This window comes from Lissotriton vulgaris, chromosome 1_1 (assembly GCF_964263255.1).
Source record: "Lissotriton vulgaris chromosome 1_1, aLisVul1.2, whole genome shotgun sequence".
Lineage (NCBI taxonomy): Eukaryota > Metazoa > Chordata > Amphibia > Caudata > Salamandridae > Lissotriton > Lissotriton vulgaris.
The window spans coordinates 506,744,864-506,762,957 of record NC_141685.1 but is presented as its reverse complement, the minus strand read 5'-3'; the positions used below and the strand labels follow the sequence as shown (position 1 = coordinate 506,762,957).

At 43.6% G+C, this 18,094-nt stretch overlaps 1 pseudogene; it reads right to left on the bottom strand.

The window, feature by feature from the left end:
- Positions 1–7,391: 7,391 nt before the first annotated feature.
- On the bottom strand, positions 7,392–9,086 carry LOC147747406 (uncharacterized; annotated as a pseudogene).
- Positions 9,087–18,094: the final 9,008 nt, after the last annotated feature.

Genomic DNA, 18,094 nt, shown 5'->3' with positions numbered 1-18,094 from the left:
CCATGCACAACTGCCCCCCTCATATCCTTTAGGAAGTTTTCCTCCATTGTCCTGAGCCCCCTATGTCGCTTCTCAATAATTCCCTCACTAAAGGCATTGTGCCCAACTTGTTTAAGAGTGCAGAAGTTGTACCTATCTTTAAAAAAACAGGCACCGATCCTTCTATACACAGCAACTTTCGCCCTATCTCACTGCTGCCGTTCCTGGGAAAAATCTTGGAAGCCCACGTGGCCAACTGCCTCAGCACTTTTGATGAGCAGACACATTACCTGGACCCACACCAAGCCGGTTTTAGACCCGAACACTCTACCGAGTCCGTCATCTTAGCAGTCCTCGATGAATTACGAAGGGGGGCTGACTGTAGCTCCACGCAAGCTCTGGTACTTCTGGATCTCTGGGCTGCTTTCGATACGGTCGATCACCATTTGCTGGTTGACCAGGTCTAGAATGCGGGGATTCGGGGCCTTCCACTGAAATGGATATCTTCCTTTCTCAGTGACCGTTTTCAAGTCATCTCGCTTGCTTTCTTGTTGAGAAAAGGAGACTGATGTGTGGGGTCCCACGGGGCTCATCGCTTTCTCTCCTCCTTTTTAACGTGTATATTTTTCCTTTCATTTTGGACCTTTAAAAGAGAGAGGTGGTTACATTCAACTACACTGACGATCTCCAGTTAGTGTTTAACATTGACTCTTCTCCTTCGTCTACGGAAAGCTTCCAGTCTACCATGATATTTATTAGTAACTGGATGAATTCTCACCACCTTGAGTTAAATCCCGATAAAACTGAGCTGATTCTCATCGGTGCCCCAGTGAATCCCTGGAATTCCAATTTTTGGCCATATTCACTGGGGTACCCTCCATCTCCTGTCAGCTCGGTTAAAAGTCTGGGAATTGTGATTAGCAACGACCTCACGATGAAGGCACAGATAAATGCTGTGGTCTCTGCTTGTTCCTTTCATCTCTGGTAAATTTGTAAAATAAGCAGATATTTACCCATCGAGACTCGGATCCAAGTTATACTTGCTCTGGTTATGTCGCGTATTGACTACGCTAACTCCCTGTATACCGGCATAACAGCTTACCAACTATGTTGGCTTCAACTGGTGCAGAACCAAGCCGATAGGCTAGTTTATGGCCAATCTAAATCTCACCATTTGAAGCCTTTGTTGAAAAACGTACATTGGCTTCCCGTGACCCAAAGCTGTCTCTTTAAATTAGGCTGCACAACCTACAAAGCCCTCTCGGATCGTTATCCGGCCTTCATCGCATCTAAAGTATGGCGCTATGTTTCTGTCCGCGATTTACGCTCTGCAAACATGAATCTGTTGACCCTTTGTCCATTTAAATGTAAAAAAACACGGGGTCTAAGATTCTCGGCTCTGGCACCACAATTCTGGAATTCTCTTCCCCCCGAATTGGTATGTCCACTTCCTATACTCAGTTTAGGAAGGTACTCAAAACTTGGCTATTGTTCAGGCCTACAATCGAAATCCCCATTTACGGTCCCAGCAACTGTTCGACCCCGCTTAGCGCCAAGAACCCGTTGGTGAACGTGCGCTTTATAAATTGCTTTTAACATAACATAATATAGCAATAGTCAAACAACATCCAGAAGAAATTAAGTATCTAATGCTAGACTCAAAGAATAAGCTGGAGCAGAGTGCAGGAACGTGTTTAACAAAAGAAAGTCTTTCAGTTGTTTCTTCATAAGTGGTTGTGAGGATATGGCCCTCCTGATGTGAGGGGGAAGTGAGTTACAAATCCCAGGCATACATCCTGAGAAGGGCTAATTCAGGAAGGGCATTTTCTGAAAGTCTGGACCTCATGAAGAGAGTCAGTGCTCTGTAGTTGAGGAGTAGTGCTTGAAAGCTTTGGCTTGTTGCCTAGTGATGAGCTTGATTGTGAGTAAGATCTTGTAAACAGTGCAGACAATTGTAATCCCTGCATCTGCCATGAATGGGGAACCGTCTAGAGACGACAGGTCATGCAAGATGAGGTTGAAGCGACCAGATCCTGTGGCTAGGTGAGCAGCAGCATTCAGAAAGGCTTTTCTGGGGCCAAGGGGAGTTTTAGGAAGACTGGGAAGGATACCATTCCCCCAGTCAAGTCTAGAGAGGACCAAGGCTTGGATGACACTGTTGTATCTTGTGTGCTGCAATACGGTCTACATGTAGGATGTTGCTTCCAATACAACACTGGCGATGATCTAGGAAAGTAACCATGCATGCAGGAAGGTTATGAAGATTTGAAAGGAAACAGAAGAAGAAACCAAGAGTTAAACAGCTTACAGATGAAGCAAGGGGGAAGAAATTAAAGAAACTAAGAAGCCTGAAAAGAATGGTAAATACAGACAAACGAAGACTAAAAGTAATTGAAGCCGGTGAGATTTATTACCCCTTTGATACAGCCACACCAGTGTTTCTTACATCAAACTGCCTGCAATCCAGGGCATAAGAACAGGCGTTTGTGATATGAAGGCACCACGAATGCCACTGCAGCACGTGGGTGCTCTGTGCCATGCACTGCTTATATAATTTTAATACTGCTCCAGGACTGAGCCTGGAACAATGGGTGCAAAGTCTCTGTAAACGTTGAGTTATTTTGCAGAGTCCTTCGCATGCGTCGGGCAACCTCAGTTGTGGGTGCTGTAAATACTGAATAAATATTGAAAATACCTACCTGTTCTGGAGCAGTCATCTTTGATGCCACATCTTGGCGATGATCTGGACTCCCCACTCGTCCGACACTCACCGTCCTGCATCCGATCCATGCCGTTCCGGAATCATGGGGCCTTTCGGTCTAAACTCTGCCTAGTTTCCTGCTGGTTCCAGGATTCGGTGCCCGGTGCTTTCAACTTTAAGTTTCCTTCAGTGTGATGTAAGCCGATTGAAATAGCCTGCACGTTGAATCATCGTAATGCCATCACGTTCAAAGGTGAGCTTCACCATGCACACAGCCATCTTGGATTGGGCTGCAGGCATAGCCCCTTACTTGACTTGCACTGCTGACAGCTGCAAATTGAGGTAGGATCCACTCCTGCCTGCACTTGTGGTGACAGGCACATATTCTCTCCTTACATTGGGTAACTGTTTTCAAGCTTTGAGCCTGCACTTTTGGTGACAGGCTGACCTTTAAATTCTTATTGTTTATTTATCCACCTGACAGCTTCAGTGACAGGCTCACCCTTAAATGTTGATGATCTGTCATCTTGGTGAAAGGCACACCTCTTTCACATTCCTTTTATGGTTGCTCGACCTGTAAGCTTGCACTTTCAGTGACAGGCTCACTATTATTTAACTGCTGTGTCTGCGAATTTAACAACTAATTAACAGTTTCTGTAGTAGAGGTTCACACTAAGCATGGGCGGAAAATCCGTTACGCTCGCGGATTTTGCGGATTTTCGGTAAATTGGCAATCCGCGAACGCTCGCGAATTTACCGAAAATCCGCAAATTCGCACGCAGCGGATTTTTTTTTCTTGGTGATACAATTTTGCGGCGTGCGGTGTAAGTTCGCAATTGCGAACTGGTACAAAACCCTCGCGAACTGGCAGAAATCCTTGCGAACTGGCAGAAATCCTTGCGAACACAAAAAAAGCATTCAGCAGGTTCAAAAGTTCAAACTCATCATTAGTAACCATTCCCTGTAGTGCTTCCTGACAAGGGCCCCTCCAGAGTTCAGTTGCTAGTTGCAACAATTGTATGACCCTGCTCTGACCCTCACAGCAGGCTCATAGAATAGCTACAAGTAGGCCACAAAGGTCCTGGAAAAAAAAATTGCACTGCAACAGAAAGCAAATTACAAATAAGGAAGCAGGTGCCAGACTGGAATTTTAAAACAGTGACACATTAATAAATCAACCCCAAATTAATTCATGTCAGTTGAAGCAGGCAGGTGTGCTTGCTTTTTCCCCCCATAATCTACAGTGATGATGAACCAGAGGGTGGCATTGCTGTACCAGAGGGTGGCATGGGTGAAACAGAGGGTGGCAGGGGTGCAACAGAGGGTGCTAGGAACCTGTGATGATGAACCAGATGTAGAAACAACATAATCGTGACCGTTGCGAGCCGACATGTAAGTTCGCAATTGCGAACTGGTACAAAACCCTCGCGAACTGGCAGAAATCCTTGAGAACTGGCAGAATTCCTTGCGAACACAAAAAAAGCATTCAGCAGGTTCAAAAGTTCAAACTCATTATTAGTAACCATTCCCTGTAGTGCTTCCTGACAAGGGCCCCTCCAGAGTTCAGTTGCTAGTTGCAACAATTGTATGACCCTGCTCTGACCCTCACAGCAGGCTCATAGAATAGCTACAAGTAGGCCACAAAGGTCCTGGAAAAAAAATTTGCACTGCAACAGAAAGCAAATTAGAGATATGGAAGCAGGTGCCAGACTGGAATTTTTAAACAGTGACACATTAATAAATCAACCCCAAATTAATTCATGTCAGTTGAAGCAGGCAGGTGTGCTTGCTTTTTCCCCCCCATAATCTACAGTGATGATGAACCAGAGGGTGGCATTGATGTACCAGAGGGTGGCATGGGTGAAACAGAGGGTGGCAGGGGTGAAACAGAGGGTGCTGGGAACCTGTGATGATGAACCAGACGTAGAAACAACATAATCGTGACCGTTGCGAGCCGACATGTAAGTTCGCAATTGCGAACTGGTACAAAACCCTCGCGAACTGGCAGAAATCCTTGCAAACTGGCAGAAATCCTTGTGAACACAAAAAAAAAAAATTCGCAAGAATCCGCTGATTTTGCGGATTGCGAGTTCGCAAATTCGCAAAATTCGCGAACGCCAGATTCTCAAAATTCGCCCATGCTTAATTCACACATTTGCTTTTATTGTTATTACTTGCATTCTATCATTTTCACCCATATTGTAATATTGGCTTTATTTTTTGCTTGCAATACTGTGACTTCACAGCCGTTTGCGCAGCCTCCTCCTGTCTTACACCATCCAGGAAAACCCAATATTCGATGCGGGCAATTGGTCAAAATGTTTGAAAGTCATCCTGTGGCCATCAATGCTGTCAAGTTTCCACCTGTTCGCCAAGTAGCAATTTTATATGGTTGCCTAGGGCTTGAAAACTTCGCTTCCATTGCCCCCCATCAAGGAAGTGCTGGTGATAGTGAGCAATAGGATACTTACAAGGAGGCATTGACCCCAATGAGAAAGAAATATGATCAAGAGCCAAGCATAATGCTGGAAAGACATGACTTTTTCATGAGGAGGCAAAGCGCAGATGAACGTATGGATGAATAGATTTGAAATTTGCAGTTTTGGCATTCACATGCGAGTTTGAGGCTCACACTAACATTCATGTTCGGGATCAATTTGTCTGTGCTTGCTTTTCTAAGAAGATTCAGGAACGCCTCCTTAGCTGCAGAAAACCCACACTCATGGAAACAATTGATATTGCAAGGAGCATCTAGTGCTCCATGGTCACTTCGAGGGCACTTTTTCATGAACAGTCTGCTAGCGTGGTGAAGGTTCCGGGAAATGATGTAGCAGACTATGTCAATGTAGTGAATAAATCTAGACCTGTTAAGCAACCTTTTTGGAAAGGTTCTACCAGTGTTTCAGGTGTGAGTCGAAATCGTATTTTAGCACTTATGTGACTTGACTTGCCTTAGTCAAGAAATGAATGCTTTGCAAAAAAATGGGCCATTTCCAAGGGGTGTTTAGGTCTGGGAGACAAAAACACAAGAGTGAACAGCGCTGAGATCTGTGGAATGCAATACTGTTTTCAATATTAAGAAGGTCAAAGGACTTTAGCGTAATGTGTTGTTTGGTAGAATTTAGGTTCCAGTCATGGCAGATTCAGGATCTCCTATTACAATTGATAAGGCGGGATTTTTGATCTCTTATCTGATTACTATAGAACTAGATCCCCACTCAGGTCGACTGAACCTTTGTTGCCTGTCATAGAGTAAAAAGCAATCCACTACCAGGTTAATCAGCTCAAGACTTTGCACAACTCTGAAGAACCACTTAACACGAATAAGTTTTAAAGTTTTATTATAAAGCCAAAGATAACTGGAGATACAAACATCTCAATGTAAGGTTCAAAAGATATACTGGCATCAATACAAACATGAATTCTCTAAATGCTCTTAGGCGACAGAAGAATATCACCAAGACTAATTCAAAGATCAGCAAGTTTGCAAGAATAGACACAAGTTGTAACTTGAGCGTCATTTACAAAAGGAAGAAAAATCCAGATTAGACTGTCCCTACACTAGACTAAGTGACATCCCTACTTAGCAAGATCTTAACCTAAAAAGGTGTCAGCCGTGGTGACTTCCAAAGAAGTTCACTCACTTTCCCTTAGTCTCTGTTGTAAATCTGTGCATCGCAGTCATGCCCTCTCTGCCTACCATCCGCTCTCTAAGGTTCCTCAGGCCATCTGCTCTAACTCCACCCAGGGGTGCTGTCCCTAATACAAAATCACAATTACAGTTGAAACGCCCCTCAGAGACGCCCCTCACGTACACCTCTCACGTGGTGTCGGTTCTGGCTTTTTCCATGCTGATACTCCTCTGGGCTTCTTGTTAGCATTGACCTTGCTTCTCAGGCTCTTCTCGGCACGACGGTACCCCCCAGGAAATTCCTGAAGCCTCCTCCAGGCCTGTGCCTGTCTCCCAGAACAGAACTCTATTCATCACTCTCTTGATTGGAACCCCCTCACACCTGCAAACAGATACCCATGAAGTGGGCCCCAAATTCCGGCCTCCAGCTTATCTCACAAGTCGTAAAACTTCGAACATGGTCCACAATTTATGCTTAACACGACCTGATTTTAACTAGCACATGCAGATCAAAAGAAACGACTTTATCTCTCCAGGCCTACTAAATTATATGAAACAGGCCTGTGCACTCTATGAACCTTTATTTCTCAGCCTAAAACAATATTCTAACTTATTACACACTGATTATAGGAAACACTTCTATAAAACATATTTTCAGTCTATGATCGATAATACTTTGAATTATAACAACAGTAGTCCATCTTATGTGTGAATGTAAAGGCACGTTTTCTTTCTTAATGCACTGCCATGAGGCCTACACATTTCTACGTTTGACAGCATTACATTCTCTTCTGCAACAGCCACATAACATGGAACCTAATAACATTCTAACATCTCTAAACATTACTACATTAGCTTCTCACACTGATATATGCATTCTATATTAGTTAAACACTCGTATGTGTATGCACTCTATATATATTCGACCCTCTTATGTTCCTCTAACTAAACTCGTGCAACGTGCTTGTAAATATGGTGCACTTCTACATTTTACTCAAATTGCGCTCTCTCAGTTCCCCCCTTTGATGACCTTTAGAGGTCATCACCATCACAACACCATCCCTGAAGGAATGAATTGAATCAAACAGAACTCGTTGCAACGCTCCCTCGCTTTATCATCTCTAGAGCCCTCAGACTCCTGTACTGGTTATCCTGCATCGCAGCTAACCTCTGCTCCTGTTCTCTCATGGATCTTTGCAACCTATTTGACCTATACCATTGATACAACTTCACTAATCCCCACAGTGTGATTACGCAAATCACTATTATGATGATAGGTTTCAGTATGTACCAAATGAAACTCTTCCCTAGATTGGCAAACCAACCTCCAACTTTACCCATTCCATGACCCACTTTTTCCCACACATTCACCTTTGTCAAATCCTCAATTTCTTGATGAATTTCAGTGATATTCTGTATATATTTCTCAAGAGGTTTTGAATTGTCTGGAATGTAAGTGCAACATTCCTGGACCTTCAAAGCCTTACAGACTCCGCCCTCTTTGGCTAACAGAACGTCTAAAGCAAGTCGGTTCTGGAGAACCATTGCTCTTATCGATTGCATCTCTCCCTCCACCAGCATTAATGATCAAGCAGTACTGGCAGATAATCTATCTACAACTGTTGCCAATCTCCTGATCTTGACATCATTCAGTATTAACCCTAAAAGAGGGAACATAGCACCAAATACGTCTCCAACTACCTCATCATTGCTTACATCCCTTCTCCCTCTGGCTTGAGTTCTTCCCTCTATGATTTCTAGATCCTTAGCATGATATATTTTGGGGAAGACAATTGCTAAATAACATGATCCGTACCAATTATCCGGTAGTTTCACGTATGCATTTCTTCCACAGACAAAATATACATTTGGAATCACCTGCATTCCTTTCAAGAAATCCTTTGTATAATATTCTATTTGGAAAGCATGTTCACAACTTACTTCTCCCACAAACACATTCTCATAGTAGGTTTTACCCCTGTATACACATAGTTTCCCTCTTTGCTCTCGATCTAAAGCTATTGGACCGTTACTACCCTTTCTCTTGTGTGACTTTTCCTCCTCGGTCCAATCTGTTTTCCATTGACCTGAAGCCTTTAGAATCTTCTGCCTCCTGTATCGATCATCTACCTGCCCTATAAACTTTTTCTCAATTTCTGACACTTTGCAAGTCAAATTATTTCTTCGGGCATATGAAGTATCTAACGTTCTCCAAGGAATGAAAAATTTCCTTAATCGATCCTCACTCTTGTAATAGTCCCATTTATTCATATGCTTGTAGGCTGGGACCTCTGGTAAAACAGCGTCAAAGTTTGAAAAGTAATACTCAAAGCTATCGCGTTCATAAAATATACTAAGCAACAAACTACATGTAATTCCATAAGTCAATGGAAGATGATGATACCTGATACCTTCGTCTACAGAGGCTGGCAATTGCATGCAGACGTAACAGTCTTTTGCGTCCATGCCATCAATGTATTCATACAGTAATTTAGCATATGCATTTGACTTGAAATTTCCCTGTGATTCATCTACGTGCAACCTACGAGCTTCTGCTGCTAGTAAAGCTTTCTCTTTCTCTGTATTGTCTCCCTTTTTACCAGCAGTAGTAGGTTTCAGGGTTACTACAACCTTTGCTTCATTTGTTGCCTTCGCTTCATTTTCATGTCCAACTATATATGATACGGTAACTACTAGAGCTATAAGAAAAATTACCCCCCCTAAAAGTGTGCCTACTATGCATTTTGCTTTGCGGTTCGGGTTGCCGGCCTCCATGATCTCAAGACAGTGTAGTTCTAATTTTCTGTTACAACACAAAGTCTCTTTCTTTGCTCCTTTCGGTCTTTTCGAACCACACCTGGAAGCTGACAATCCTTCTTGTGAAATCAGTCCTTTGAATTATAGCAACAGACAACCCTAGCCCTTCTCCATCCACTAAATGGAAGAGTCCCTAAATTTCTTCTTCTTCCACCTGGCGCTAGGTTATCTTCTCAATCTTTTTTTTTCAAATATTCTTTATTCGATAAAATTAATATCATAAAAGACAAGGTACAATTATACAAAAAGTTACAATCTAACAAATTTCAATACAGTACATTTTTTCCATCAATGTTAAAAAATACAATACATATTAAAAAGAGAAATTTCAAATATTAAAAGTTTTAAAAAAAAGGAAAATATATACCATTTAAAAACTGTCAGTACTACTGCCTTGATAAAATGGAATACGTATTTACACAAGAGAAACATTACTCAAAACAGCTTCGGATCTGCGGAAGGCTGATGGTATTTTTCCTTATGCGAGTGGCTGCCGTCAAAAAACTGGCCACACAGAACATAATATAAGGGTTACCCAATTGCATTAGGTATATTAGAGCGGGCCTCACCTGAATAAAGCCCGCCTTCTTCAGGAGTGGTAACAAATATTTCCGTCTACATACTTCATAGTGAGTGCAAAACATGACAAAATGGAGTGTGTCTTGTAATGAGAAGCAATCACAAGTGCAGGGGTCCGCCTTGTCAGGTGCGCACCAAGTGCGGAAAACTCCTAAGGAGTAATGAATCAGGTTTAGGCGGAATCTTGTCAGCAGAAATCTGTGGTGTCGATTATTCACCACTATTAAATATGGTTCCGGTCCTGGGCAGCTGACCAGTCCATAATTTTGTCTAACAAGAGGCTTTCTCAGCTCCGTCTCCTCCCGATCTAATTTAAAAAGGTCCTCTAGGGCCTTTTTTGTTGGCAAAATATCCTTTTTGGTTATTAATTCGGGAGAATAGAACATGTCTGAGCGACCTATTTTTAACAGACCATTTTTGATATAATTCAGCCATACAATTTTATCAGACCTCTCTAGATGAAGGCAGTCTTTAATAATGGAGTGGTTTAAAGTAATTTCTTTATTAAGCCAGATTTTTAGCCAATACAGAAGGGGTGCTATTTGGATATAGTCTGAGATATATCCAATCCCCACTTCCGTATGTGTTGTAAATGTGGGCGTAGACTGGGGGACTGAAAGAAGCCCCCTCAGAAATTTATTTTCTACCAGTTGTATTTTTTTGGGTACGGTGCAACCCCATATTTGGCATCCATAGGAGGCCACTGCCAAGCATTTAGCTTTGTAGACCTTAATGATGGCTTCAACCGGTCTGCCTCCCAGTTTTTTAGCAAAGCTCATAAGGCCCGCAACACTTCTACAAAAAAGCATACTACGACTTGTATTTTGTGGAGCCCAGGTGCCCTTTTCATCGAACAGTACCCCCAAATAGGGAAAGGAAGACACCCTACAAACCACTTCATTATTACAATAGAAATTTTTTAATTTCCCCTTATTTCTGCCCTTCCCTGCGATTAAAACCTGAGATTTTTTTGCATTGACCTTGAGATCAAGGTTACTCATAAAGGTGCCAAAGGCGTTCAGCAGTTTTTGGAGGCTCACCCCAGTGCGGGCCATAAGTACGGCATCATCCGCATACAGGAGAACTGGTATTACCTGCTCCCCTATACGCGGAATATCCTGTGAGACCTCCCCCAGCTCAGCCTCCAGGGCATTAATATAGAGTGTAAACAACAGAGGTGCCAAGATGCACCCCTGTCTTACCCCTCTATTAGAACTAAATGGCCTTGTACAACGTCCATCCATACCCACTCTTACTTTGGCAAATAAGTTTGTATGGAGATTTGCCATAAAGTGCACTAGGGGTGGGTCCAGACCTAGCTCAAGAAGACCCATCCAGAGCTTCGACCTATTAACTAGGTCGAATGCAGAGGATAGGTCCATAAAACCCAAATATAGATTGCCCTCTTTAGCCGTAGTATACTTGCTAACCAATAATTGCAGATTTGAACATTGGTCAATGGTTCCTCTATTTGACCTAAAACCATATTGCATATTGGAAAGGAACCCTTTTTCCGTCAGCCAATCATTTAATCTATGCAGGATCACCCTTCCGAGAACCTTAACAGAGGAATCTATCAAAGAAATTGGTCTGTAGCAGGAGGGGTCCTGCCTAGATCCTTTTTTATAAACCGGGATGATGGTTGACGTTAACCATGATTGTGGGATACTATCTTTTGTAATAGAATTAAATACGTTTACTAAAATTTTAGACCACAAACTTGGGGCAGCTTTAAATAGGTCAGCTGGGACTCCATCTGGTCCAGGCGCCTTAATTTTGGACATTTCCTCAATGGCCTTCGTCACCTCCGCGGTTTCAAAGGTCAACCTTGAAAGGGTGTTTTCAGGGAATGAAACCTCAGAATTTTGGCAGTTTAGGGGCAGGCTATAAATCTCCTCAAAATGTGCAATCCAGGCCTCATCTGTGATGTTACAGTCCATGGGGCCATTATCCGAGTTTGTGAAGACAGGTTGGTTGACTGTGGCCCAAAATTTACTGCTATCTCTCAGAACATCCGGTGTCAACAGTTTCTGCCATGCTTCATCCCTTAATTCCCGCTTTCTTTCGTTCATCACCAACTTGTATGCCCGTCTGCATTTAGTTACTAAGTCCTTATCCCTAGGGATAGCTTTAAGTGCTTTAAGTAGGGCTGCATGTGCATCTGAGCATTTTTTATTGAACCACCTCTCACCTGGCCCAGTTTTAGATTTCCCCTTGGTAATTAGGTTGTCTTTTAGGTGCAAACAGATCGCATTATAGGCATTAATAATATCACTTCCATCTGCCTCATTGTTTGAACATATTGTTATCTCTGCCCTGGTTGCAACCATCATGTCCGCTATAAAGATATCAGGTACCACTTTCGTCCATTTTAATCTTCTCCCCTGATCTCTGGTGGCAACTTCATTTTGAACTCTATGTTGTGAGTCCCTAAATGCCAGTGATTCTCCGGTTGCCAGCTCCAATAGCACAGGATTGTGGTCGCTAAAAATTGAAACCTCCACATTATAGTATAACACAAAACGTAACAAATGAGATGTAACAAAAACATAATCAATAATTGTACCCCTGTCCTTACCCTTAAAAGTGGGGATCCTAATTTCACCCTGCCCGCAACTTGATTCATAAAGATTCCAGTTAGCTAGGAAGCATTCCAGATTTTCCCCTTCTTTTGTGTGTTCAAAGTGGGATAATGCGGAGAACTGAGGGCCCTCATAATACTCACTCCCACACTGGCTCCTACAGGGGTGAATATTTAGGTCCCCCATAAACAAAATTTCAAAATAATTTGACTTTCTACTATAACTGTTAATAAATTGGTCTAACAGATCAAAATTATTATCTGTTTCAGCAGTATTATAAAAATTTATAAATAACAGCTTAAGTGTGTTAGACCCAGCGAATTCTACTGCAAGGCAGTTCTGACTACCTGTGTCCAGTTGTTTATAAGAGCCTTTGAGGTCCAAAGAGAAAAATGACAGTAGACCACCCTTGGCTCTACCTGCGTTACCTTTCCTTGCAGGAACGGAGAAATGGCAATAACCGTCCATTGAGAAGGAGTTATCAGGGTCCCAAGTTTCTTGTAGGGATATAATGTCAAACCCTGAAATATATTCCCTCCATATCTGATCCCCCATTTTGGCTCTAACACCTGCAATGTTCCAACTTAACAACTTGCATGTGGAATGCGGTTGGATTGGCTCAGTCAGTAGTGTGCCTGAATTATCCAGTCAATCAGTTTCTGAAAGATTTGATAGTGGGGCAAAACGATTGGTCACGGTACAACCCAATCTTGTTTATTTACAGAGTCTTTAGGTGTCTACTATCATGCGTGTTCCAGCAGCTCTAATCACGTATTCTAACAGTTCTAAGCGAAGGATTGCCTCCTCGAGTGCTGATACCGTTGAACCAAAAGTCGGAAATTCTACTCTGTTTAAAACCAGTTCTCTTATTCTGCTCAGGTAAGGAGGATTGGGGACAGTGAGTGTCAGCAACCCTTCAGCCTCAACTCCTGGTACCAACAACGCCACTTCCAACTTTATGATTGGGTCAGTACTGGTCACTGTCACTTCCCTCACCCTCCCGGATCTCCGTGCACAAGACATCTGCTGCCAGGTAGGTCCACTCAGGAGTGGCGTATCTTCTGCAGGGCACGCGCACCCTCCTTGATCTTCTTGGACCCTCCTGTTCTTGATTCTGTGCACCTTCGTCCAGATCTGAGTCTTTGGATATAGGAGCAAGGGTTCTTCCTGGAGTTGGCTTCAAGCTCGGCCTCTTCTTCCTTTCAGGCCAACTAGCTTCTCCACGCCTTGTTCTCCCATTTCTTGTCCTCACACTCGATTCTTGGTCACTTGTGGCTTGATCAGTGTCTGAGCCGTATTCACAGTAACTTTCTCCTTCTGTGGCAACGTCAGTTTCACTGTCGTCCTGTCTTTCTTCCGCTTGATCTGACACGCTCCCAGCTTCCTCCGACACCCCCACAGCTTGACTGGTCCCCTCTATTGATTTGTTGTCCACAGCTGGATTTTCATCCGTGAGAGGAGCTGTTTCTTCCAGGGGTGCTGGAACTGTTCGAGTATGGGAGGCGTGTATCCAGTTTGGCAGCCCTCCGCATTTGACAGCAGTATTCGTTGTCAGGATTATTTGGTAGGGTCCTCTCCAACACACATCTAGGCAGTTCTTCCGGACGTGCTTCTTCACCACCACCCAGTCACCAGGGCACAGGTCGTGGCATAGGTCTCTGGAAGATGGAATTTCAGCAGCCCGCACCTGAAGAGACACAGAATGAATGACATCAGAAAGTCCCTTGCAATAATCCAGGATCAGATCATCGGTGATATTCAACAAAGCTGCAGTTGGAACAGATGGAAGTCTCATTGCCCTCCCCATTAGAACTTCGTGTGGAGAGAGACCTGTTCTCCTGTCTGGTGTGCTACGTATACTCATGAGTACCAATGGCAGAGCATCAGGCCAGCTTAAGGATGTCGATGAACACGCTTTGGCAATTCGGGACTTTATCGTCCCATTAATCTGCTCCACAATTCCCGAAGCCTCTGGTCTATAGCTACAGTGCAACTTCTGATCAATATTTAATGCAGAGCAAAGCATCTTCACAACTTCACTGTTGAAATGTGTTCCTCTATCTGATTCCAAAGAGGCCGGCACCCCGAAGCGTGGTATTAACTCTCTAAGCAACAACTTTGCTACTGTGAGTGTGTCACACCTGCGTGTAGGGTATGCCTCGACCCATCTGGAAAATATACATACAACCACCAGAACATACCTGAGACGGTTGCATTTTGGCATCTCAATAAAGTCTAATTGCATCCTGTTGAAAGGCCCACCAGACCTCCCAATGTGACTCAATGTAACTGGTGTCCTTTTCCCTACGTTCAATTGCTGACATGTTACACACCTCTGACACACTGCTTCTGCGGCTACTCTAAACTTGGGGTTATACCAAGTCTGCCTAAATACCCGCAGCATGGCGTCTCTTCCTAAATGTACTGGACCGTGTATCTGACGTGCCATTGGACTCACTAGTTCATTTGGTAAAACTGCCCTTCCATCTGCTGAAATCCACAAATCCATTTCACTTTTTACACAACCTGCAGTTTCCCATGTCTTTTTCTCAAAATCTGCATACCTTTTAGATCATCGCAAGTATCAACTGTTTCTAGCATCATGTTTAACTCTGTCTTTTCCTGTGTCCCACCCACTTCCACTTCCGTGAAAGAGTATCCTTGCTCTGCGCAGTAGCGAGCAACCTCATCGGCGTACCTGTTTCCTTGGGACACAAAATCTGTATTTTTGGTATGGGCTACGCATTTGACAACGGCAATTGCTGTCGGACCTTGTAACGCTTCTAACAATAGTCGCACAAACTCCCCATTTCGAATAGGTGAACCTGAGGAGGTCATGTAACCTCTCTGAGACCACAATTGCCCGAAATCATGAACTATACCGAAACCATATTGGCTATCTGTGTGAATGGTGACTCGAATTTTGCTACCTGCTAAACAGGCACGTGTCAATGCAATGATTTCAGCTACCTGAGCGGAGTGTACTCCTTCCAGGCAAGCGGCTTCCACAACTCCAGTAATGGTGCAAACAGCATAAGCTGCTCTCAACTGACCAGTATTGTCTCTTACACATGAGCCATCAACAAAGAAAATTTCATCAGGGTCGGTCAATGGCTCATCCACAATATCTGGTCTAGGCTTGGTACATAGTTCAGTCACATCAAGGCAATCGTGATCTTCACATTCCTCGTCTTCTATATCATTAGGGAGTGGCATCAAAGTGGCAGGATTCAAAACAGAGCACCTCTTAAGGGTCACGTTCTCCGCAGCAAGGATAACTTGCTCGTAGCGCGTGAGCCTCTTATTGGTCAAGTGCTGTGTCTTGGTCCTGGTCATTAACAGTTCCACAGAATGAGGTACATACACCACTAATTGATGTCCCATTACGATACTTTCACACCTCTCAATGCTGACACCCGTTGCAGCAACGGATTTGAGACATCCGGGCAACGCTGCGGCTACTGGGTCTAAAGTAGCCGAGAAATATGCAACTGGTCTACGGGCATTTCCATGAATTTGGGCTAGGACTGACAAAGCACAACCTTCTCTTTCACAACAGTAAAGTAGAAATGGTTTTTCGTAATCTGGCATTCCCAAAGCTGGAGCACGACACAAGTCCTCTCTCAGCTGTAGGAATGACATCAAACAATCCTTGTCCCATGGTACCGGATCACTCACCTCCTTGTGCGTCAGTTTTTGTAAGGGTTTTGCTTTCAGGGAAAAGTTAGCTATCCACTGTCGGCAATAACCAACCATTCCTAGGAACATCCTGACCTCTCTTTGTGTCGTGGGCAAATTCATTTTCATGATCGCCTCTATCCTGTCTGGTGACACCTTCCGCTTTCCTTTTTCAATTCGGTGACCCAAGTACTGTACTTCTGTCAGACAGTACTGTAATTTGCTCGGAGACACCTTGTGTCCATTTTCAGCTAAATGGTTCAGCAAGGTGATGGTGTCTATCTTACAAGCTTCCTCTGTTTCTGACGCAACAAGTAGGTCGTCTATGTACTGAACTAGAACCGAGTTCTGTGGCAGTACTAGACTTTCAAGATTTTTCTTCAGCAGCTGGTTAAAAATCGATGGGCTTTCTGTATACCCCTGTGGGATACGACACCATTTAAGACGCGATTTTCCAGCTTAAATGCGAAAAGAAACTGGCTCTCCTCATCTAATGGAATTGAAAAGAAGGCCTGGCAAAGGTCTATCACTGTGAACCACTCAGCTTGGAATGGTATCTGAAACAATATCACTGATGGATTCGGTACCACTGGACAACATGAAACAACTATGTTCGGAGATCCTGAACTATTCTGAATTTCCCACTAGGTTTCTGCAAACCCATAATCGGGGAGTTACATGGACTACCCACGATTTCCTTCAGTATTCCCTGCTTAATCATGGAGTCGATCACGGGCTTTATTCCTGCAATCGTCTCCGGGGTCAATTTGTATTGAGGCATTCTTGGATATTCAACGTTTGGTTTTATCATGATTTTCACTGGTTTTACTCCTTTAATCAATCCTATCTCTTCCCCAGTGAAATCCCATACTTCTGATGACACAGTATCCCTTAAATCCCAAGGGAGCTCTTCCACCGTCAGGGTAGGATACAGCTCTACGCATACTTTTGAATTTGCAACCTTAAAGGTGGCATCATAGTCGTTAGTCTGTACCTCTACTCCCTGAGGCGTGCAATATATGGTGCATTTTAGTTTGCACAATAAGTCTCTTCTTAACAGACACACAGGGCTAGAATCGCATACTACAAACTGATGCTCATCGCTGTATTTCCCTATTGTCACTAGCACTGGTTCCGTCAAAGGGTTAGTCATTCTCCTATTTGCGACTCCTACCACTTGAATGGTCTCCCCAGACATTGGCAGGTCCGGAACCACTGCTGATCTCAAAGTTGATCGAGTAGCCCCAGTATCTACCAGGAATGTCGTAGGACATCCTGCCACCTCAGCCTCAACAAACGGTCCCCTTTGATCCACCTCTAGAACTGCCCCGAGGGTACAGTCCTCCTCTCTACTCACTCGCCGTCCAGTTAGTGGATCAACGTAGTAACACTCTTCTCCTCCTACCAAAAGAGGCATTTGTCTATAGATCTTTCCTCCTGTCGCAATCTTTGGTGGTTGAGGGAACTGGGCTCGAGGAGCCAATGTCCCCCCTTTGACCACCTTACCCTTAGGTATTGTCACCCCTTTTACTGGAATGGTCTGAACTTCTTCCTCCTCTACTTCCAGTTCTCCGTTTTCAGGATTATAGGGACACTCGCGTTTCCAATGTCTCACCTGGTGACACTGGTGGCACTTTGTCGTCCTTTTCAAGGTAGCAAGGTCTACTCTAGGTCTCGGATTTTCCTCGTTGTCCCTATTCTGATTATTTGATGTCCTTCCCATTGTCCCTGTTCCCTGTTGCTGCTGTCCACCCTTTCCAGCCGACTGCATCTGAACCATCATCAACTTCTCCTTAAGTTTCTTTGCTTTGGAATCTATTTCATCACTGCAATACCTTGCGTATCTCAAAATTTCATCCAATGGTTTCTTTTGCCAGCAAATTAAATGTTGCTGAATCATCAAACAAATATCAGGTCTCAATCCCAAAACGAATTTCGATACAAACTGTCCTATGTCTTTGGGATCCATTACATCTAGTCCACTGTATTGTTTGAACGTTTTCAGCAATCGCTCATAAAATTCATGGACTGTCTCCTTGGGTTCCTGTCTAGTCCGGTCTATTTTCACCCAATCTATATCCTGCGGTGGTACCTTCTCTTTCAGCCATGTCATCACCCTTTCATATT